This window comes from Engystomops pustulosus, chromosome 5 (genome assembly GCF_040894005.1).
Source record: "Engystomops pustulosus chromosome 5, aEngPut4.maternal, whole genome shotgun sequence".
NCBI classification, from domain to species: Eukaryota; Metazoa; Chordata; class Amphibia; order Anura; family Leptodactylidae; genus Engystomops; species Engystomops pustulosus.
In genome coordinates this window covers 38,613,088-38,635,722 of record NC_092415.1, presented here as the reverse complement: position 1 = coordinate 38,635,722, position 22,635 = coordinate 38,613,088, and the positions used below count along the sequence as shown (strand labels likewise).

Here is a 22,635-nt window from a genome sequence, read left to right as displayed (position 1 = left end):
TGTGTCGCATGCAAGCCGGCGCCTATGCGGCACAATCCAATCGCGTGAGCCAAAAACCCGGGCCAATTCAGGGCAAAACGTTGGAAAACCTGGCGATGTGCCCCATTATAATGACAAAAATTTCAACATGGTGCTGATCCTTACATGCGGAGGCTACAGAAGGTTTATAGAGAGGGATACAAAGAGTCAGACGTGTTGCACACTCAAATGTCTTTCTGTCCCCCGCAGCCTTCTCTCTCTTCTCTCCCAATGTTACCACCTGCCCTAAACATTATTACTGCTTAACTCTGTCCCTCACTGCCCCTCCATCTCAAGCCTCCATCTCTCTGTCTCATATCTGTAATGTCACAAGGACATGTGATCTTGTCAGTTACACAGCACAGTCACATGACCTGGACAATTACAGTCACCCAACAGTGTCTATGTCTGTGGTTGTTAGGGGCTGAACAGTGGTTGATCGGCTGCTCAGACAATGCACTTTCTGTGAAATCCAGCGGACGGGTAAGTAAATGTGCCCCACAATGTTTGGCATCGACCCAAATAGAAGTGTTTGGGTTTTCTCATCACTAATAAGTTATTTTATCTAGCACATTTATTTGTTGGGGGGGCACTGTGTAATATTTTTTATACATTATGGTCTCTATACTTATACAGTTCATAAAGTATAGTTTTGAGGAATAATTGATAGCATTATCAAAATAAGGGAAATATTGGGCACAGTTTGTTTTTCATTTATAAAAAAATAAAATAAACGCTGATCATAATACCCACCTTTACACAACAAGCCAAAAAGTTTTGGAAGTATTTTATATATTTCAGTGAAGATATCCACCCACAGCAATTTTTAATCAAACAAAACTATATAAAAAGGGATGAAAAAAACTGAGCTTTTTCGTTAATATGTTGAGTGTGAAACCATTCTTAAAGAAGGTTATCCCGTTTGATATAAGCAGAACCTTTCTGCAGAGTAGAATTGTTCATTTTATCATTTCAAAAGTGCAAAATCGTGGAGATAAGTTGAGCATAAATGGAGAGTGGGGGTAAGGATGGCCATACACTTCATCAGCTACTGGACTATGTAGTGGTCACAGTGATTAATCTGCTGGGGTCTACAATCAGGGTCAGGTCACAGTCCAAATGTGTTTCCACCATCACTCATTTTCATGAACCTGTCTTATTTATTCTCATAAAGATAAGTAATGACAACTTTATAGCAGGCACCAGTTAAAATTGTGAAAAGTAAATAGACTATGTTAGCATGCAATCACTATGACTTTCCTATTTCTGCAATTAAACCCTAAATCCCTAAATCTGTACTTCATGCAATTTGTAGCAATTTTTATTTGCATTAGATAAAAATGTCACATATTTTGGAGTGTTCTTTGAATATTTCTGTCTTTGTAGCAGTTATAGTGTATTCATTTATCAAGGTTGGTGTTGGCAGCTGGTAATGGAAAGCCCCGTTCAACACTTTTAGGCTGATATGCTTTTACCTGTTTACTTTGTCTCCGCTATTTTACATTTTTGATACCCAAACAACAGTTTAACAGTTTTTACAATATAGGACAAGAACACTTGTCCTAATTAGCAGGTCATGGCTGCATTAGGGCGAGCATTTTCGTCCCGATGACCGGGCTCGCACTGTGACAGTGTGAGTTCATTATGCCATTGGAAAATACACCTTGTACTGCACAAAACAAGCCCTCATATCACTATGTTGGTTGGAAATCGAGCATGGAGAAGCACATAAAAGTCCTGTGCCCTGAGGACAATTTAAGGCTGTTTTCTTAAGCAGGTAAGGGTTTGTTCAGGTCTAAAAGTTTTGTAAATGTCCAGGGCTTTTGATTTTCATACTCCTATTTTTTAAGGCAGATCACCACTGGAGCCAATCGGTGACCTTTACAGTGACTTACGTTACCTATATTCCATATACTTAAAGATACTGTCACCCTAAAAACACTAAAAAATACTACCCCTCTATTAGTAGTGTTAAACTGCTAGCTTTATAATAATTATAATAATAATTCTTTATTTATATAGCGCTGTGGATTATGCAGTGCTGCACAGAGCTTGCCAAATGAGTCCCTGTCCCCAATGGGGGTCACAATCAACCTACCAGTATGTTTTGGAGGAAACCCACGCAAACACAGAGAAAACATACAAACTCTTTGCAGATGTTGACCTGGGTGGTACTTTAACCCAGGACCCCAGCGCTGCAAGGCTGTAGTGCTACCCACTCAGCAACCGAGCTGCCCACAGTAACCTTTCTATAAAGCGAGCGAACATTGCACTGCCATTACTCTCAGAGGGGTGGTACAATGAGGCGGTGACTGCCGCATGAAGCCTGGCAGTCACCTCCGGCGTATGGCGTGGGAGGCATGGGAAGCAGTGCCTCAGACAGCCCCCTCATAAATTTGGTGGTATGACAGCGCAGTTGCTAGCTTTATTGGAAGGTTTCGATAAAGCTAGCAGTTTAACACTGCCAAGAATGGGGTAGCACCAGGAGCTGCTTACGTTAGTATTTTTTGGGTCACAGGTCCTCTTTAAGGAGGTCAGTCAGTTAAGTTCCATTCATGTAGTGGTCACTATTGAGGTCATAGATTGGCTTCAGCAGTGACTTGGTCTAAATGGCACATTACAGCAAAAAAGTCACACAATAGCTGCACTACGCGACAATGGGCCACCGGTAGTGGGACAGAGGGAGCAGGTGAATTATTTTTTAGAACTTTTTTCATTGTAGCACCTTCAAAAAGACCTTGCAGTACCTTTTTAACACTGTCTTGAGGATCTAAAAATGATGACATTAAGTAGTGACCTGCTAAGACCCTACTCCTACTACTTTTAATAGTGTGACATTCTTCTTAGCAAAAAATCAACTGATGCTTTAGAAAGTGTTGAGATTTCCGGTTAACTCTCTTGTTATGAAATCTCATTGACACTGCTTCCAATAAATACCACACTACAGGCAAATATTTTCAGCGTTCTGGTATGCCAAGTATTCCTCTAGCTACCTATCTATGTTATCATTGCTCATGGGTTAGGTCAGGTAACTTTGATGTTTCTGCTCAATTTTATAAAGAAAGGATGACTGAACTTCCTATATAATGATGTGCTTAGCGGGCATCCCACTCATATTCATTGTGTGCAATCCGAGCTACACGCAGTATATTTACTAAGGACTCTTCATATCACATTCTGGGGAGACGCTTTATCGTACATAATGTATTTTTATAGAAAGAATTAGACCAATAGCACCAAGGAGAGAGGAAACATTCCCTTAGGAGGTATAAAGAACAGGTTCTCTCCTTTTTCACCATGATACAACATTATAAGATGTAGAGGCTCCTGAACTTGACACAGCAGGATTATCTGATCTGGTCCTTGGAAACTGGAGTACACGGCTCACATTAATTGTGTTTTGTTTATATACTGAAGTAAACTTCAGTCGAATGCGTTAATTTTTTTCCATTTGTCAAAAGTATTCAGAATTCAAAAGAATTCAGAGTTACCCCTGAGTTACCCCTGAACCACCCACCAGACGGCCAGCCATCCCCATATTAATACCCATGGGAGCAACCATGATGAACATCATGCTGGGGCTTTCAACAGATTATTATTGCACAAGAAGGGTCAAGATGGTTGTGCAGCTATTTAATCTTCTCAAAAACCTTTCTAGTTTCTATAGAAATGTCCTGTCAGAGAGCAATTAAAAGATTTTCACCAAATTCAATCCCTGAGTAAGTGAACTGACCTTCCATGAGATGGAGAGGAGGCACCAGGTATATAAAGTAAGGACTGACAGGGCAATACCCACCTATTACGTCTGAGACCAATAACAATGGACTTTTGATCTTCCATGTGAAAGATTTAAAAAAATAACAACCTGTATTGATCTGTTTGGCCACAAGGTACCATCTAAGGCTGGGTTCACGTCACATTTTTTGCACCCGCCTGACGGACAAATTTTTGAGTGATCTAAAATGTGTGCTACGGCCTATTCATTAATGTCTATGACATGACGGATGCCAGTGTATGTTTGTTGTCCTGTGCTTCTATAGCTTTTTTTTTTTTTGGTTGAGAAAAAAATGTGAGCTGCTGCGTTTTCCATGTTCTTTTTGAAAACTTATGAAAAACCTATACTTTTTTTTAACTTTGGTGTCTATGGATGACATATGCAGAATGTGTTCAAGCGTATGCATCCATCCGTCACATCCGTTTTCATGATCTTAAAATTCTCCATCTTGGTAAGGACACATGGGAACGGCTTCGGAAGGTGCAAGGAAGGGAACTTCATACACCACACAGAATAACACGGCACATCCTTGCAATGTGCATAATATTATAGCATGGAAATATCCATTGTATCTATAATACAGCATACAGAAAAGGATTGCCCTGACAAAAACATATGTATACTAAAATACACAATAGCTGGACATTTATCATTTAGATTGACCTCTGTAAGAGACTTACTAGTGGGCACTGTGATAGTGATCCTGAAACATATCTTAAACGGGTTGTCCCTTTAGGCTAGTGGGCACTGTGATAGTGATCCTGAAACATATCTTAAACGGGTTGTCCCTTTAGGCCCTAACTTGCTAATTGGTGGGGGTCTCAGCTTCATAGAGAAAAACAGGGCAGCCCTCTCATAAGCGATTGGCTGTTCTGGACATCTCAGGGTACGATGGCAGTACACCGGACCCCGCTCTTCTGATCCGTGGGGATCCCTACTGATTATCAATTTAGGCCCTATATTGTGGATAGGGCCAAACTTGCTTCATGGGAAAGCTCCTTTAACTAAGCACAAAACCCTTTACTTTCTACAAAAATTGACTTTATAACATATTATAATAAGGCTTTGGTGCTCTGGCGATGTCACAGATCCCCTTTGGTGCTATCCCAGCTTATAATTGCGCATGATTCCAGTTCAGTGCTTTCCCTCCCCCCTCCCTTTGCTTCTCCGCCTCTGAGAGGCAGTGACGTCACCCGGGTTTTGGCACTTGTACCTAGTCAAGATAAGTTCCAGCACATGCCAACCAGTTAATCCCTTTAGTTCATATACATTCTACTCTAGTGGTAGATTTCCTTTACGCAAAAAAACTACACAAATAACATTTTATTTGTGCTACCAAAAATAGTGTTATCAAGATCTTTGTTATAAAATATCCTCAATATACGTGTTCAACTGCTTCTTTCTCATCCCTTACATCATGGGCTAACTAAAGAACAAGCAAGATGCAGAGGAGACACTAGTGTGGACACTAATGATGGGATCATAGATTGTAGGCTCTGGTGAGCAGGTACCTCACACCAATTGTTTCATCTGGTTTCATGTTATTACTCTGTAATGTCCTGTTTTATTTGTATGTGTACCAGTAGTGGATTATAACAAAGATAGTTTGGGCGGTAGCCCGGGGCCCATGCCTTCTAGGGGGCCAATGGCCACCCAAACCACCCACCAAATATTGTACAGAGAAGGGCCTTTACCCATGAAATTCTCATACCTCTGTTCCTGCCCTCAATACTCATGTACACAAGAGCCATTTCAGGACCTTGTAGGGTCCTCAAACCGCAGATTGAAAGTAGACAGAAGAGACACATCCTCCATTCCCCCAGAAACTTGATTCAAAAGTAGGAAGTGAATTCCAGACTTGTAGGGGCTATAATATTCATACATCCCAGGGCCCATGGCAGTCTGAATCCGCCCCTGATGTGTACCCCATGATCTGCACAGCGCTGTAGAATATGATGGCACTATAGAAATAAAGATTTGTTATTATAAGAATGCAGGTGTAACTTGAAATATTCCTTCTTTCCGAGATCTCCAAAGACTCCGCAAGGAATGTCTCTATGGTGTTTACGGATAAACAATATATTATTTTTTATTCCTCATTTGTTTGTTTCTATTACAATTCTTCATCTCTTTGGTTCTTTTAATAAAAACATTGAATTGACAAATCCCTCTCACTCCATCCAGCATTTTCCATCTGCTTTGTCTGCTGTAGACATCTATCATTTTTGTTTATTATGACTGTTTAATACATCACCTAAAGGTATAAAAAAAAGGTCAAGTTAACAAACATTTCCACCGAGCAGAAAGACAGCAGTGCTTATCCTCCCCACACCTTGTGGCAATGAAGACACCTTAACTGATAATTAGAAAAGCTTAAGCAGAGATTAGTTTATATGTTGATAACTGGCAGCACCTGAGATAACATTCCATTTCATGATTAAATAGAACGGAGCGATTCTTCAAGCGTGAGCGAGAGCCACATGTCAGTCATTGGCGAGACACTGGTGAAACATTGTGATCAATGTTTATTACATATATAAATTCATGGAGGAAAAGAAAAGTTTACAATGTATAATTATGCTGTCTAGCATTTATTAGTATTAACACATAAGGCATCACTTTGCAGGTGTCTATGTAGAGTCAGCCATAAAGAAGGTCTTGTGTTTTAAGTTTGCAGGATCACATTCACGTCGGTGGAAGAGCAGAATTTGACACATTTTTTTTTGTATAGAGAAAAGCCATTGCTATGCACGTATGCATTCAGAAGATTTTACATGAATACTGCTTGACACATGTCATCGATGGCAGGAGTCAAAACACCAGCAGGTGTCAACATTGCTGTCAGCCAAGGAAACGGGAAATGTATGAAAAAACATATTAATGCTCTAACACCGCTATCTATATATATATTACTAACTTTTTGCTAAGCTTTACTGGGGAAGGTCATGGCTTCAGCCCCTTCCAATTGTCATCTCAGTGCCGGTGTCCCCATAATCCACAGCAACCAAGTACCGGGGTTGTTAGGTCACAAAATATCTGGATGTTCCCATGAGGGAACTAAGTCATGTGTGACCCGGCTAACAAGGCACAGTATACAGGACTGAGAAAGAAACTAAAATTTCCATGGAAATTTTGGATATTAGCTCTTATTTTCGATGAATACATTTTCTTTGGATTAAAAGGATAAATTGTTCGGGGGCATAAAAAGTTGGATATTTTATATATTAATCCAACTTACTAATTTATCTTAATTATGAACTAAGAACTGAAGACTAATGATGAGCAGATCTGAACTGTTTGGGTCAGTGACGAACACTGCAAGTTCGGGTCCGACAACTTTAGCAAGAAGTTTGGCGTTATGATCAGCTCCCCATCACTAACACCCAATCATGAGTGTTAAATCTATAAATGCTAAAAGCAAAGCCTTTTAAGTAGTTAAAGGGTAACACCAGCACTGATAGTGGGTGTTACCGATGTGGGTGAGCATTTGGATACACTCATCCTTACTAAAGACCTGATTTCTGGTACCTCTCTTGGTACCAGAAGCTCAACTTTACTCCTCCTTTGTGTGACCATGCTCTAAGGGGTTAGCTGTCCTAGTCAGTTCACTACCAAATCCAGCTCAATATATCTATAATAACATAAAAAAAAGTAAAAATATTCTAATAGTCTCCAATCCTAATATCTGAAAAACTGGAAATAAACGCATTTGTCAGGTATTAAATGAGGCCAAAGCTTGTGATAATTAACATACGGTGCTGCCCACATTAGTCATTTCTCCACATTTTTCTGCTCTGTTGGTTTTGGTGATGGATCCTGGTAAAACCCATATAGCTAGGAGCAAAATAAACATGGAAAATGTATGAATTCTGTCACATCATGTCACATCATACCACTAAATGAGATGGTCTTCAATCTCGAATGCCTTTCCAGTAGATGCTCCCTGTTAGCAGAATAAACCATGGCACTTAAAAGAAACTTGGTATTCAAGTGAATTTATTGATATAATTCTTGGCCCTTTCTGTTAGACTGTGATGCTCAACATTGAGCTTCTTGCAGGTCCTTGGTCATGGACTTCACAACTGAAAAGAAAGGTGCCTCACAGGAAGTTCTTGTGCCATTAAAATAATTGAACAGTATATTCCACCTAGAAAAAAGTCTATGTGGCACATTTATTATTTGCTGGCTCAAAGTGATGGCCCCCTGGATTCAACCTACTGTTAAACCTGGTAAACCTGACATGCCACGACTAGGGTGGACTCTTCCATGCCATGCAGTGCTCACCCCAATGAATTTTCCCGAGCAGTGCTTCCCCATTAATGAAATGCCCCCAGCATTGCCCCCCACTAATGAGATTCCCTGTGCAATGTTTCCCACATAAAATATCCCCAGCAGTGCTTCCCACCCCTAATAAAATTCCCCTAATAGTGATCCCCAATATAATGCCCCAGCAGTGTTCCCTCCAAAATAAATGACCCCAGCACTGCACCCCCAAATGAAATGCCCCCAGCAGTGCTCATCCCCATATAATGCCCACAGCAGAGCACCCCCCCCCCAATTAATGAAATGTCTACAGTAGTGGCCCCAAAAAAATAAAACAGACAACACTTACCTCTGGCGCTCCTCTTTACTCCATGGCTTCGACTTCACCTCCCCTTCCGTTTCTGGGCAGAGGTACGTCTCTGCCGTCTTCCGGCATGCACCCAGTATGATATAATCAGCTGGCGACATGATCATCATAGTTGGTGCGTGGCAGCAGATGGCAGAGAATTGACTCTGCCTGGAACTGTAGATGAGGTGAAGTCGGAGCCGTGGGGTGAAGAGGAGCGATGGAGGTATTTTTTTTTTTAAGTTGGAGTTAGAGCCTGCCAGTATAGAACGCGCTCTTTGCATTTTAGCCCTGTTCCGGCTATTAATTCCGGAAGGAATTGAGGCAGGTGCTGCCATGAAAGTTAAATGGAAGTAAAATTTTTAAAACATTTATCCTTATAATAATCTAGCTGATACATTTAGAAAAATGTATTTCTCAAAAAATTCTCTCGTTGGATAAAACTGTCAAAACTCTAAAGTTGAAAAATACTAACAATCGAGAATATTAGATGTGTCATTTTTGGTAAAGTGATAATTTTTTTGTTTTACATTATACCTGTTCATAGAGATTGTGAACATCCCTTATTATAATGTCTAAATAAGCAAAATAAAGCTGCCATCTGGCATAGTTCAAATAATGTTAACAAGGTGTAACCTTTGCTCCTCCAAATGTGTCTTGAGATCCTGTTTGAAGAGATTATATCCATTGGCAGCTGCTGCTGTTATGCATCATTATATGTATGGTGAAAGGTACAACACTTCCCCTAAAAAGTCTTCATGAATTAAAATAAAACATCTCTGAAGAAGGTGATTTATACTACAAAAGTGAAGGAACATGACATTCAAAAACTTTCATAGGACCACTATTTTACAATGTAAGGATTTATGATAAGGATATGTTGGTTTCCTGCCACTAAACTCTCCCATATACACTAGAGGAAAATCTTGTGATGCGGCAATTTTGATGGGTTCAGCAGGACATGTAATGTTTTACTCCCCAAAGGCACATGTTGGTAAAAAAAAGCATTGGGAAAGTTGGAAATCAACTGCCTAAGTCTTTTCTCTTAGGAGCTGATCGGAATCATTTGTCTATGAGAAAGTAAACAGTTAACGGCAGGTGTCTGCTGTATAATACAGGAGACACCTGCCATATATGGAGAAGGCTCAGTTTTTGAGCCTTCTCTGTACACCCCTTACCACATCACAATGTACATATACTATGCAATGTAGGACGGGGTTAACTAAATAAGTGAACGCACCTTATGTTATGTTAACCAGTACTACATCTGTATGGCTGCAATAAACCAAAGCTAAAAATGTCTGCCTGACTTTGAATGAAAAGAATGTGCAAACTGCAATCAAAGATTGAAAAAATGTGCACTTAAAGGGATTGTTATTGCTTAGGCAGAGTTTGTGCCACATTTATTACTGACGTGCGCCACAATTATGAACATGAACAAAGTGCAAAAAAATAAATGGTACCCACTTCCCAAGCAGTGCAGGGGGTGCCAGAGTAATGAAGACCGTGCGCCAGTTTTGATTGAAGTGCTTGTCCGATTGTTAATAGGATTCTGAAGTCGGTTCCCGCACTGCCGTCTCACCGCTCTGTGACCCTGTTGGATATGGGGACGGGTGGGTGTAGCCAGCTACCTTGGCCGTCCAGATGCCAAACTCAGCGCAGCTTCCATGCCACTGTAAACAAACAGGGGCACAGATTGGCAAGACTACAGCGTGGGACACTGGGAGTGACGGAGGTGCTGAGTACATGTTTGTTTGTTTTTAAATCCCTCCCCAGCCTAGCGCCTAAATTTTAAAAACAATCAGACAACCCCTTTAATCTGCCGAACTCTGACAGTCTGACATTATCTGCACAACCAAATCTCCATTAAAGGAGTTTTCCCACAAAACTAGGCCCTATCAACAGGATAGGGCCTAACTTGCTCATCAGTGGGGGTCTCAGTGATGAGACCCCCACAGATCACGAGAATGAAGGGTCTGATTGTCTTCCAAGCACCTTCGTTGGACTCCTTATCGCTTCCCGAGATTAATGAAGCAGACGGCCTCGCATGACCATTTTGCTCCATTCATCTCTATGGAGCTGACGGAGATTGCAGAGCCTGGCACATGGAGATCTCCATAGAGATGAATTGAGCAGAACAGTCATGCCCGGCCTTCTGCTCCATTAATCTCGGGGAGCAACGAGGGGTCTGACAGAGGTACCAGGGACCCCATCGGACCCCTTGTTCGCATGATCTGTGGCGGTCTCATCTCTGAGACCCCCAATAATCAGTTAGGCCCTTTCCTTTAAAGGGATACCCCTTCAATGTTATCTCATAGGAGAATGTCTTTAGGTGGAGTTCCAGTATACAGTACAAATGGTGCAAATGAAAATGTAATCCGGATAAGTGGGTCATCTTCACAAAGACGTTTCACTATTGTATATGAATATTCATAATTCATAATGATTTCTTGGATCTATGGAAATATTCCTGTAGTCTACGGATGAAATATTGAGGTTTTTCAGAGCTGATCACATTGCTGCTGGTTTCTTAATTACATTCTTTGTAGGTCTTTGTAGGTCAATGCTGTGTGGCAGAGGTCAGGCCAGTTGGGCAAATGCTGCAATGTCCATCTCCCGTTTCCACCACTTTCTACTTCCCTAGGTGTTAAGGAGCACAGTACCTAAAAGGATCTTAGAGGTCAGAGTCTCCATTTTCAGAGTTTTGACTGTTTCTTAATCAGATGCAGAGAAATTTATCATTACAATCCCCAAAAGTTACAGTCCTCATCAGGATATCACAAATGTAGCAAAAAGGACCTGATGGGAGGTGGTAGATGCTGCTAAAGAATGGAACCATTTTGCTACATACTTATACAATTGCAATCCAATTTCTTTATGTAGGTCGAATCAGTATGAACCTTGTTGGTTGTCCATCTAACAAGTAGACAATGATAGACATGATAGACAACTGGAACTCAGTGGTAGAAAATTATGTAAATCTGATGAGAATTTAGCCTTGGTGGCAAATTTGGACCACAGTGAAAGTGATAGTTGATGTCCCCAAACATTGCAATATTGTCAAAGGAATCCACTTTCAATGGTAAAGAGCTTCAGATTAACTCATTACAGAAACATTTCATTTGCAAAGGAAGTGGTAGAGTCAATTTTTTTTATTTATTTATATATTTGGGGAAGAAATTATCACCACATATTTATTATGGTTTCCTTAAAACCATTAAATACAGAATATCCCTTTAAATTAACTGGAGTAGGGTTTTTTTTTTCGAGACATAACATAGTTAATTGCCGGTACAAATAGGTTACCTGTACCCCTGCAGCTGACTCTGAGCTACATTTCCTAAATTATGAGATGACAGTCGACTTCTTTGAGGTTTGTAGTTCAGCAGGAACTTGCCTGAATCCTTTCAAACCATATCACCTTTAAGATTTGATTGTCCTTTTTGAAAGCGCAAGTTCTGCCAAACATTCCCCTAAAGTCCTATTTATTTTCTTCTAAATCCAATTTTATACCACACATTTTTCCAGCACGAGTGACTGATACTTTGTGCAGGAGATTTTCTTCCAATCTGTTTAATGTCGGAAGGGCAAGAAGAAAAAAAAAAATCTGGCCAAACTATTAATCCAACATTAGACTCACTTTCCTGTAACTGTACAGCTTTAAACCTTGTCCCGGTTCCACTGTCATATGAAATAGATCTTGAGAATTTCTAGCGAGTGGAATCTATAGGTGGCTCGGTGTGAATGAAATATAGGCAACGGTAATACTCACAAAACACGGCACTTCAAAGAATTATCCGCTAATGTTTAAAAATCTTCTGCTATATCCCTTTAGGCAGTTCAATCGATGCTATGGAGTCTTTTTTGCAGATTCCTTAGACACCCCTGGAGGTCACCTTTTCCACACAAAGGAAAAACAGGTGTTATGAATCAGAAAAACGTGCATTTCTAAGTAATCTCTACTATTGCATAAATGATGTGCAACTTGCTCAGAGAGATTAAGTTTAAGGACTGAAAAATAACATGCAGATCAAAAGGAATCCTCAGTCTCTAAGAGCATTTTTATGCCCCAAATAATTTAGATTAATTGTGGTTAGTAGCAATCCGTACAGAATCCAAGGGACTTTTATCTTAAAGAAAGCACAATTCACTCCTGATGTCATAATTAGATGAATGGGATTTTTTAGGATGTTAATGATGTAAAACACAAGGTATACATTTTTTTTTTCTCCATCAGCGTTTGCTTAGATTTCCTTCCAACTTCTATAGTAAAGGGAACAGTTTCTATAAATGGTTTAATAGTGTAAGATGGAGTGAACCTGTATAGAGGCATAATGGACACCCGATTGTGGGGTACAGGCAGGGTCAGCTACAGGTTTCAGTAGGCCCCTGGGCGATAGATCCACAGTGGGCCCCGTGAACTCACAAGGCAGCATAAAAAAATTTATAAACTATAATATTCCCTAGTTTATCATACCAAACATCCCCCTTATGGGTATTTTATGTAACCCCCCCCCCCCCCTTTGCAATAATTAGATACAGCCCTCCTCACCCCTATAGATTCCTTATGTCCAGCCTTATGTTGCCCCTCACAGCAGCTATGGGCCCTGGCACTTGCCCTGTTATGCCCAGTGTTGGGCAGGCCATGGGTACAGGGTCTTTGGGATTGAGGGATGCAGTGGGTCTTGTTGCACCTAGGCTCAGAAGCCTTAGGCCAGTTAGACACAGGCATGTTTGTTCCGACAGATTTACCACTCCAAACGTAGAGCTGCTGAATTGACATCCTGACTTCAGTCTGAATAAACCTTGCCATGGCCAACTGGCCCATTAACTGTTTGTTCCTCATGTGAAAAGACCAATACTATAAAATATAAATCATAGTTGAAAACCTGGTATATAATTTGCATTTGGCTCCAACAGTTTTTAGGGGACCAGTCGCAGTGATTTAGGACACTAATTCAGCCACAGATACTTTTGGCCCTGTGGTTTATTGTCCCAAATTGCCATATATAAAAAAACACCTTTCTACTTATCTAGAGATGGGTCTGATACTTGCACGTTTTTTTCAGTGCAAACGGCTTGTACATGATTTTTGTGACACAAAATTCTGCACTGAAAGGGTTGTTCTGGTGCTCAGTCGAACCGTGTGCCACATTTATCATGCAGTGTTCAACAGAAGTGTGTTGCAAGCCCCATGTTAAAGGTGCACCGAGAAAAAGTTGGTATACAGTGCAGGGAGCGCCAGATTCATGAATCTAGCGCACCCTGACAGAGCCAACCAGCACATAGTGCAGTTTTCTGTTTGCTATTAATGTGGGCCATTACGTGACTACACAGGCTCAGGGTGCACCAGACCCAGGTAAGTATATAAGTTTTTATGTTTTTAGGAGGCACCAATTGAAAAGTTAAAGTGCGATTTGGGACACAAACCATAAAAGTCCATTAGAGCCTGGGATGGTTTAGTGTTCAAAGTCACCTTGACAGGTCCTTTTAAAGTTACATTTACTGCTCAAAAAAACTTGAAAACACCACCTTGGCATGTTTTTGCTAAAGCCTTACAGAATGATTAATATAAAACTTTACACACATCAAAATAGCAGAAAAAATTGTCTGTATTGCATTTCATAACGCACTGCAGACCTTAGAATGGTTGTTTTCTTCCAAACAACAGTGCCGCACCTTTCGATAGTGAAGTTCAGCCCTTTCACTACAATGAAGCCAACACTCCTGGACAACTACTTTAAATTGATATTGGTCATGTGACAAAAATTCTGTGATCTCACAGTAGATTCTCCTTAGTGGGTTCCTTCTGTATTATCAATGTTTAAACTTCTGTGGTGTGCTCCAGGAATTAAGACTTTTTGATGATTTGTACATAAAAAAAGAGAAAAACACTAGGGCACATTTAGTAAGAACAGTGCAGTCTGTACTATGTGCAGTTTGCCTGTGTAATGTGCAGGAAGCGCCAGATTTGGGATTTCTGGCGCACGTTCTTCATTAATCTTGTGATCCCTACACTGCTCCCGACTTTTTTTGGTGCACCTTTCACATGGGGAATGCAACACACTTCTGTCAGACTTTGCAATGTTAAATCTGGCGCATGTTCCGCCTGAGGACCGGAACGCCCCCTTCAGTGCAGACATTTGTGGGGCATGAAGACTAGTGCAGCCACGACACAAACCGGTCGAATGTGACACAAATGTGGAGTTGACATTTCTTAAATACCTGTGCAGGCAATTTCCCCTAGAAAGAACATGCAAAGTCCGACAGAAAACTGGCGCACGGCCCTTAGTAAATGTGCCCAATGTATGATACAGCGGCAACTATGTATAAACCACACTGACACTTTACGTGTGGTTCTTCTAGTCCCATTGAGAGGTATTTGAAATTTCCTGAAAAAACCTAGAGTAAGTAAAAAATACAAGAAATTCTGTCTGGAATGCAAAACAGGTAGCTAAAAAGTGTCTTCTCTATTGCACTTAATAATGCATATTGCACTATAGGCAAAGTGATATCTGGCATCAAACTCCAAAAATCTATAAAATAGTAGTTAAAATCAGCCAAAATGCTAAAGAGATCTTCTATAGGACTATCCACAAACTTACTGTAACCTCTTCCATTGTATGGCAATAAGCATTTTATTTGTAAGAGCTTTTTATTGGCACTACAATAGAGCCCTTGGATCTACAATAGAGCCCCTTGCTGTACACAGGGGGTGTACGTCCTCTTGCCCCAAATGCATTTTGGATCAGAGCAGGCTATGTGAGTGGTGCAGAGCTATTATATAGCACCCATAGGAATCCACAAGATTTATTTTCTGTTGCATTTTCAACAAAAATAACATAAAAAATTGTGTAGTAATTCATAAGCATACTTATGTGGAAAGAATACCTCTAGAGGGAGAATAACAACATAATATTGTCCTGTAAGAGGCCTAATACAGCAGCTCGAAGGATCTACAGCGCCATAGTTCAGTATGCCACCATACATTCTCAGTGTGCATGAAGCCCTTCACACTGCTGGTTACAATACCTTGTATTTTTATCGCTGTGAAAATTTACCATTGTTCAAAGCCGCCGTAACGTATAATTTGTTTCCCGGTAGCAACAGGATTGAAGGAAGGACAGCTAAACTGATAATGGAATTTCTAAGCAATATATATATATATACACTCACCGGCCACTTTATTAGGTACACCATGCTAGTAACGGGTTGGACCCCCTTTTGCCTTCAGAACTGCCTCAATTCTTCGTGGCACAGATTCAACAAGGTGCTGGAAGCATTCCTCAGAGATTTTGGTCCATATTGACATGATGGTATCACACAGTTGCCGCAGATTTGTCGGCTGCACATCCATGATGCGAATCTCCCGTTCCACCACATCCCAAAGATGCTCTATTGGATTGAGATCTGGTGACTGTGGAGGCCATTTGAGTACAGTGAACTCATTGTCATGTTCAAGAAACCAGTCTGAGATGATTCCAGCTTTATGACATGGCGCATTATCCTGCTGAAAGTAGCCATCAGATGTTGGGTACATTGTGGTCATAAAGGGATGGACATGGTCAGCAACAATACTCAGGTAGGCTGTGGCGTTGCAACGATGCTCAATTGGTACCAAGGGGCCCAAAGAGTGCCAAGAAAATATTCCCCACACCATGACACCACCACCACCAGCCTGAACTGTTGATACAAGGCAGGATGGATCCATGCTTTCATGTTGTTGACGCCAAATTCTGACCCTACCATCCGAATGTTGCAGCAGAAATTGAGACTCATCAGACCAGGCAACGTTTTTCCAATCTTCTACTGTCCAATTTCGATGAGCTTGTGCAAATTGTAGCCTCAGTTTCCTGTTCTTAGCTGAAAGGAGTGGCACCCAGTGTGGTCTTCTGCTGCTGTAGCCCATCTGCCTCAAAGTTCGACATACTGTGCGTTCAGAGATGCTCTTCTGCCTACCTTGGTTGAACGGGTGGCGATTTGAGTCACTGTTGCCTTTCTATCAGCTCGAACCAGTCTGCCCATTCTCCTCTGACCTCTGGCATCAACAAGGCATTTCCACCCACAGAACTGCCGCTCACTGGATGTTTTTTCTTTTTCAGACCATTCTCTGTAAACCCTAGAGATGGTTGTGCGTGAAAATCCCAGTAGATCAGCAGTTTCTGAAATACTCAGACCAGCCCTTCTGGCACCAACAACCATGCCACATTCAAAGGCACTCAAATCACCTTTCTTCCCCATACTGATGCTCGGTTTGAACTGCAGGATATTGTCTTGACCATGTCTACATGCCTAAATGCACTGAGTTGCCGCCATGTAATTGGCTGATTAGAAATTAAGTGTTAACGAGCAGTTGGACAGGTGTACCTAATAAAGTGGCCGGTGAGTGTATATATATATATTTTCCCTTTAAATTAATTTGCTAACAATGTGTACAAATTTCTAGGAGGAAAATCTACCATAAAAATCCTCATGATAAACCAGGGACACGTACTCACAGACCATGTGACTGTGGTAATCTTCTTATATTTGTTATCTATGGCCTCCTTCCATCTAAAATCAACTTGTAAAATTATGCTAATAAACTTGAAGGGCTAAGGGGGTGTTACAGAACTTTCCCATGCTATGGCTTCACAGGCTGTTGTTACACTGCAGCAGAACATCTTAGTCTCACCCTCCCCCTAAAATTCTGCACTTCCTGTAATCTCAGCAACAGTGATAGGGGTAGTGCTCCTTCAAACTTTAACAGCTTGGTTCATCATGATGGATTTTGATGGTCGACTTTTTTAAAATCACAGGAAATTGGCATGACTAGAGATTTATGTGGATGTAGTGAGGGTGCATATGACTACTACACCATTCACCACTCCGTTGGATGCCAAAATTACCAAACTGGCATACCCATATAAGTGTACTGAGCCATCAACATGCAAGCACACCTCTGATCCATTCACAATGGAGGCTCAGGGACTTCAGCTTTTGTGATCCTTGTGGTTCTCTTTTTTCCCAAATCTTATCAAAAGCTGATAAATCTACTTTATGGAAAAGCCCATTTAAGCCCACTGACAAAAAGGGCGATTTTGCAGCAAGTTAGCCACAGTGGAAAAATCTGTGGTTAACCCTCAGTAATTCACATTAGCAGCATAGTGGATGGGAACTATACAAACCTCATCTACATGCTGCATGTTGATTATTCTCCAGCTTCAGGCGTTCTGCACAAAATGGTTTTTCCTATGGCCACAAAAAACGGCTCTATTGGCCACTTTTTAGGATCGTGTGTCAAAAGTAATTCTCCCGTGCCTCCAGCGTGTAGGCCCAGTGTCATCTGTTTTGCAAACCCAATCAAAAATCAGAATGTTTTTACCCTATGAAAATATGTCCGAGACATGGAAAACACACTTGGGGTTTATCTTAACCTTTTCTCATTTGTTCTCTTGCTTTAGGTGCATTTGCATATTTGCACCAAAATTTGTGACTTTTTCAATCGCCTGTCAAAATTAGCCACACAAAAATTTGTCAGTGTTGTGCCTGATATATCTTAAAAATCCAGATGCAGAGGTATAAAAAAGTCCCAATTTTGGTGCAAATTGTGGTCAAAAAGTCACAAATTAACTACAGTTCTGATCAGGACTCGGGAAAACTTTTGAATGGGTTGCAGAAGATTTTGCAACTTATGTGCCGCAATGACCTCACAGACACAGCTGACTGATATAAGTCTGCCATGTTTTTCACCGCCCCATAGACTTATTTGGGAGACTAGAGCCAGTAGAGTAGAGTATGGGTGCTCCGGCTCTGTCATTGGAGCCCATCAGAGTGCTTTGCCTTTTATGCACTCCTCCTGTTCCGATACAAGTGCCAGTACTATGCACTGTGTGGGGGGGAGGGTGCAACCTGGTGGGACTTGTATCAGAACAGAGGGAGTGAATAAAAGCCAAGGCACCCTGGGGTGCTCCAATGACAGAGCTGAAGCACCCCAGACTAATTATATTTTTTTATAACTCCACAATTGGATTTTTTATATTTCCACAATTGGATTATATTGAATTCCAATAAAAAAAGTCTTGAGGATCATCCTTCCTCAGGAACTTCTTATTAGGACATGTCTACCATTAGTAAAATTGATCATAGATGTCATTTTATCTTTAAGATAACAGTGATTCCCTCTTACCTATAGGACCCCTAGCTGTTGCATAGATTGCACCAATGTAATGTCTGTCTCTGATGGGTTTGACATCTGTAACTGCAGTCTGTGTTGCATTCAGGGGCGTTGCTAGGGTGGTAAAAGATCCGGGGCACGGGCCCCAATGCATGTGTATTGCACTTTCAGTAATGCCCCCTCCTGTACATAACCCCCTCACATGTGGTTGTGCCAATAACAAGGTTACTTCTGGTATATACAGCTACAGAGTAGACAGGAGAAATCCCCATCACCACATCTTATGTTCCTCATTGTCCCTACATCTTGGTTCCCTGGCAGTGTTATCCTGCTGCCGCCCCTAACAATCTCCCCAAATACTGAAAGGCTGCGCTCACACCTTTGTCTCGCATTTAAACAAAACCAGGTGCTTGTTACCCATCACGTGTATTACCGAAAAATATATGTGATCAAACCAAGGCCTGTTCTAGTGACATGTGTGAACACGCTCCAAGAAATGTCCCCCACAGCCCCCCAGTAAGTAATGTGCCTCACACAGTCCCCCAGTAAGTAATGTGCCTCACACAGCCCCCCAGTAAGTAATGTGCCTCACACAGCCCCCCAGTAAGTAATGTGCCTCACACAGCCCCCCCAGTAAGTAATGTGCCTCACACAGCCCCCCCATAAGTAATGTGCCTCACACAGCCCCCCAGTAAGTAAAATGCCTCACACACAGCCCCCCACTAAGTAATGTGCCTCACACAGTCCCCCCAGTAAGTAATGTGCCTCACACAGTCCCCCCAGTAAGTAATGTGCCTCACACCGACCCCCAGTAAGTAATGTGCCCACACAGCCCCCCCCAAAAGTAATGTCCTCACACAGCCCCCCCATAAGTAATGTCCTCACACAGCCCCCCCAGTAAGTAATGTGCCTCACACAGCCCTCCAGTAAGTAATGTGCCTCACACAGTCCCCCAGTAAGTAATGTCCTCACACAGTCCCCCAGTAAGTAATGTGCCTCACACAGTCCCCCAGTAAGTAATGTCCTCACACAGTCCCCCAGTAAGTAATGTGCCTCACACAGTCCCCCCAGTAAGTAATGTGCCTCACACAGTCCCCCCAGTAAGTAATGTGCCTCACACCGACCCCCAGTAAGTAATGTGCCCACACAGCCCCCCCCAAAAGTAATGTCCTCACACAGCCCCCCCATAAGTAATGTCCTCACACAGCCCCCCCAGTAAGTAATGTGCCTCACACAGCCCTCCAGTAAGTAATGTGCCTCACACAGTCCCCCAGTAAGTAATGTGCCTCACACAGTCCCCCAGTAAGTAATGTGCCTCACACAGTCCCCCAGTAAGTAATGTGCCTTACACAGTCCCCCAGTAAGTAATGTGCCCCACACACAGCCCCCCAGTAAGTAATGTGCCTCACACAGCCCCCCAGTAAGTAATGTGCCCACACAGCCCCCCCCAAAAGTAATGTCCTCACACAGCCCCCCCAGTAAGTAATGTGCCTCACACAGTCCCCCAGTAAGTAATGTGCCTCACACAGTCCCCCAGTAAGTAATGTGCCTCACACAGTCCCCCAGTAAGTAATGTGCCTCACACAGTCCCCCAGTAAGTAATGTGCCTTACACAGTCCCCCAGTAAGTAATGTGCCTCACACAGTCCCCCCCAGTAAGTAATGTGCCTCACACAGTCCCCCCCAGTAAGTAATGTGCCTCACACACAGCCCCCCAGTAGTGTGCCTCACACAGCCCCCCAGTAATGTGCCTCACACAGTCCCCCAGTAATGTGCCTCACACAGTCCCCCAGTAATGTGCCTCACACAGTCCCCCCAGTAAGTAATGTGCCTCACACAGCCCCCCAGTAAGTAATGTGCCTCACACAGCCCCCCAGTAAGTAATGCACCTCACACAGCCCCCCCATAAGTAATGTCCTCACACAGCTTCCCAGTAAGTAATGTGCCTCACACAGTCCCCCAGTAAGTAATGTGCCTCACACACAGCCCCCCAGTAAGTAATGTGCCTCACACAGCCCCCCCAGTAAGTAATGTGCCTCACACAGTCCCCCCAGTAAATAATGTGCCTCACACAGTCCCCCCCAGTAAATGTGCCTCACACAGTCCCCCCAGGAAATAATGTGCCTCACACAGCCCCCCAGGAAATAATGTGCCCCACACAGCCCCCCAGTAAGTAATGTGCCTCACACAGCCCCCCAGGAAATAATGTGCCTCACACAGCCCCCCAGGAAATAATGTGCCTCACACAGCTCCCCAGGAAATAATGTGCCTCACACAGCCCCCCAGTAAATAATGTGCCTCACACAGCCCCCCAGTAAATAATGTGCCTCACACAGCCCCCCCAGTAAATAATGTGCCTCACACAGCTCCCCAGGAAATAATGTGCCTCACACAGCCCCCCAGGAAATAATGTGCCTCACACAGTTCCCCAGGAAATAATGTGCCTCACACAGCCCCCCAGTAAATAATGTGCCTCACACAGCTCCCCAGGAAATAATGTGTCTCACACAGCCCCCCAGTAAATAATGTGCCTCACACACAGCCCCCCCAGTAAGTAATGTGCCTCACACAGCCCCCCAGTAAGTAATGTGCCTCACACAGCCCCCCATAAGTAATGTCCTCACACAGCTTCCCAGTAAGTAATGTGCCTCACACAGTCCCCCAGTAAGTAATGTGCCTCACACACAGCCCCCCAGTAAGTAATGTGCCTCACACACAGCCCCCCAGTAAGTAATGTGCCTCACACACAGCCCCCCCAGTAAGTAATGTGCCTCACACACAGCCCCCCAGTAAGTAATGTGCCTCACACAGCTTACCAGGAAATAATGTGCCTCACACAGCCCCCCAGTAAATAATGTGCCTCACACAGCCCCCCAGTAAGTAATGTGCCTCACACAGTTCCCCCAGGAAATAATGTGCCTCACACAGCCCCCCAGGAAATAATGTGCCTCACACAGTTCCCCCAGGAAATAATGTGCCTCACACAGCCCCCCAGTAAGTAATGTGCCTCACACAGCCCCCCAGGAAATGTGCCTCACACAGCCCCCAGGAAATAATGTGCCTCACACAGCTCCCCAGGAAATAATGTGCCTCACACAGCCCCCCAGTAAATAATGTGCCTCACACAGTCCCCCCAGGAAATAATGTGCCTCACACAGCCCCCCAGGAAATAATGTGCCTCACACAGCCCCCCAGGAAATAATGTGCCTCACACAGCCCCCCAGTAAGTAATGTGCCTCACACAGTCCCCCCAGGAAATAATGTGCCTCACACAGCCCCCCAGGAAATAATGTGCCTCACACAGCCCCCCAGTAAATAATGTGCCTCACACAGTCCCCCCAGGAAATAATGTGCCTCACACAGCCCCCCAGTAAATAATGTGCCTCACACACAGCCCCCCAGTAAATAATGTGCCCCACAATGTTCTCCCCCTTCCCTAGTCCCTATCATGTTTCTCACCTCACAGATGCAGCTCTCTCTCTCTCTCTCTCTGTGCGCTGCTTTCCCCTGCAGGTCATGTGATCATGACATCATCACAGGTCCTTGAGCCTCTGGAACTCCCGGAGGCTAGGTCCTTGCAGGGGAAAGCAGCGCCTGCACTCCTTCTCATCACGATCTGAGGACACAGATCGTGATGAGAACGAGAGGGAAGGAATCTCCCGGGCAGCGGTGGCAGATGATCTGCTGACCCGAGGAGATTCGGGGCACTGGCCAAAAGTGCCCCGGATCTTTTGACCTAGCGACGCCCCTGGTTGCATTCCTCTTATGTTTTCATTGACCCTAATACCTTTTGTGCATGCTGTAATGTTCTGAGACTTGGACCCTCTCCACTTGCTGAATAGCTATGGGCAATCACTGTTATATCTCTCTTGATTCAAAGCAACTCTGTGTCTTTCCTTCCACAGTTTTGCAGAACCTTGGCCCCTCCCACACAGTCAGTAGCTGTGTATTACAACCTCCCCTCCCCCATCTATGAGTTGTATATGCTGTAATTCAGGGGCTCCTGAAGGGAGACATTGCCTGAGCTGTGATGCATGATCCTCTGAAGACCTGCTGCAGCAGTCGTTGCTGTAGGCTA

General features: G+C 43.0%; 2 long non-coding RNA genes across 2 annotated transcripts in view; one reads left to right on the top strand and one right to left on the bottom strand.

The window, feature by feature from the left end:
- The first annotated feature begins 427 nt into the window (after positions 1-427).
- Positions 428-22,635, top strand: part of LOC140133984 (uncharacterized) — a 38,546-nt gene continuing 16,338 nt past the window's right edge. The window contains exon 1 of the long non-coding RNA XR_011856005.1: positions 428-501. This is a non-coding gene — a long non-coding RNA (uncharacterized lncRNA). The remainder of the gene's footprint in view (positions 502-22,635) is intronic.
- LOC140133985 (uncharacterized) lies at positions 5,897-22,064 on the bottom strand. The gene is made up of 3 exons (XR_011856006.1): positions 22,017-22,064; positions 12,175-12,298; positions 5,897-6,047 (listed from the first exon to the last, which is right to left on the bottom strand). It is a non-coding gene; the product is annotated as an uncharacterized lncRNA (long non-coding RNA).